Below are 2,500 nucleotides of genomic sequence, written 5' to 3'. Positions count from 1 at the left end.
AAATATTTATTTATATCAAGTGTTTAGTGTTTATTTTATCACTGTTATAGTGATTTACTTATCACTGATATAGTGGTTCTCTTATCATTTAATATTTCTGCAATCACTGCTGTTTCAGGGTGCTTTTTTAACATTGTTGCATTGATTCTCTAAATATTGTTGAAGTGCAATGTTCGACCAGAAAATGAGTGGTAAATGGACTGGTAGAACCTAACTCCCTATCTATGCAATCCCGTAGATTTGTAACTGTTGGGACTTATAGGAATGTAACCTCGCTGTTGACAAAAGAATACGGAATATATTGAAGTCCGGAGAAACTAGGACCGGTGCCATTTTGGGAAGTCTTGTGATAATACATAAAAGAGCACCTTCAGAATAAAAATTTCCATGTGATTACGAATGAATTGTAGAAACCCAGCTTCCTATCAAGATAACTGTTTTTCCCTCATGAAAAAAAAATGGATTGGAGTCAAATTTCGTGGAAGAATCACTAAATATCCCATCACGACGTAGTGGTGGGGACAGCCAATCAGCCCGTATTCTTTCACGTGGACCCGGGGGGTCTGGGGTCCAGTGGGAGACCGGAAGAATCGATTCGAGAAGTGTGGGGGCGTTGTAGCAGTCATTGTACTGTGCCTCGGTGTCCAGCAGGCTGACATGGCAGAATAATATCATGTACTGTAGCCCACGCATCTCTCCTTGTTACTCATAGCTAAGTTGTCAAAATTTGTTGTTGTATTTAGGGCAAATTTCACATATACGGTAATTTTCTCACTGAACAATGACCCAGTCTACTCCACGTCCCCTTGCCCAGCAAAAACAAACTAGGGAACTGCCTTTTGAGGTCATGTGATGTCCATAGAGATGTCTTATCCTCTCCCCTACCTAGGAAACGTGAGGTCACTATACAATGGAGGACTAAAAGATATCCCTTTTGATGTTCATCAGGTGCTGAGCTAAGACTTCAAGAATGCGCTAAAGTTAAAGTGACTACAAGAATACCATTACAATGTAATACGACTCATTCACGGTTATATAAACTAAGCATATCTTAAGAAATAGTAAAAAAAACTGTTAGGCTTAAGTCTATTCCTATTCCTAAATTCAACACTGGTAGATAGATACCCACTTATTTCCTTGATGTCATGTCAGTGCAGAGTATCTAAGGGAATTGTTCTGAATAGACTCATGTATCTCATTTATGGTAAAGTCCTTAGACTGTATGAATTTCTCCTCACACCCAGGCAAGCAAACTGTATCCCAATCTATATTTTGTCATTAAATTTTCAAACAGAGAAGTAATTCTTTAGCAACTTACTATCTCTGATCTTCAAGGTCAGCTTTTAACTTGGATTCAAATACATTTATCGAACCAATCCGCTGGTGTTCTGTTCAGGGGAACTCGAAGCAGTTATTCTAGAATGTTCGAACTTATCACAAATCGAGTGAGCGCATCTAGTCTCCTGTTATTTAACAATCTAATGCACAGACTATTAGTCGATATACCACTTAAAGGAAATGATTGAATGATGTGATCTATTCATGCTATATGTATCAAATCCTCATTCATCTGAGGAGAGAATGCAATAAATTATTGATATACTCTCAGCAAGGGCTACTGAATGTAGTTTAATAACCCCAAACCTCAGAGAATCCTATTGCCAAAGTTTCATACAATTGATCCTGAACTAAATCTCTGCCCCTGATGCAAGGCAGGTGGGCAGCCCCCAGTGTACCTGACGCCTCGCTACATTCGCGCGGGAAAAACAGATGAATCGCTCCATGCGCTCGCTCTCACTTCGCCAATCACGGTGAGTGTTTGGTCATTTCTCGGCCTCCCTTTCTGTCAAAGTCTTTTCTATTAATTTCTGTCTCCTGATTTTTGTTTCTCTTAATATTTTTGTTTTTTGTTTTATAGTAATTGCAAATAAGTGATCTCGAGTTGGCTAGGGTCTCGTCTGTTATAAATTCTTTATCTCCGAATGGTAGTATCATCTTTAAACTCATTTTACAATTGTAGCTGTATACGATCGATTAATTTACGGTCGATTTTATAAGACTATAACAATTTTCAAGTAAGATAAACATATAAATTATATATATATATATATATATATATATATATATATATATATGTATATATATATATATATATATATATATATATATATATATATATATATATATATATATATATATATATATATATATATATATATATATATACACGTAAAAGCACAGTTCATTCCGAGAACATAAATTCTAGTTCACGTAGGATCACGCAGTACCCATGATTACAATTATTGGGATGAAAAAGTTTCATAACTATATAACAAAGTTATCGGAACTTTCCATGACAAAGAATATATATAACTTACGACCGTACCAAAGTACCTTCGTCACTATCAAAATGAAGTACATCAATATGTCGACTGTGTATTGATATAAGTAAAGTATATATACGATAACACTAATATATTCCTCTTCAAGACAATATATT

The 2,500-nt window shown here is 35.5% G+C and overlaps 1 protein-coding gene across 3 annotated transcripts in view; it reads right to left on the bottom strand.

The window, feature by feature from the left end:
- LOC122244062 (XK-related protein 6) overlaps positions 1–2,500 on the bottom strand; it is a 33,312-nt gene that overhangs the window by 1,240 nt on the left and 29,572 nt on the right. The window lies entirely within an intron of this gene.

Source organism: Penaeus japonicus, unplaced genomic scaffold (assembly GCF_977035675.1).
Source record: "Penaeus japonicus unplaced genomic scaffold, GWHDUDI00000001_assembly GWHDUDI00000013, whole genome shotgun sequence".
Taxonomy (NCBI): Eukaryota; Metazoa; Arthropoda; class Malacostraca; order Decapoda; family Penaeidae; genus Penaeus; species Penaeus japonicus.
Note: the sequence above shows the minus strand (reverse complement) of the source record. Positions and strands in the feature narration are given on the sequence as shown.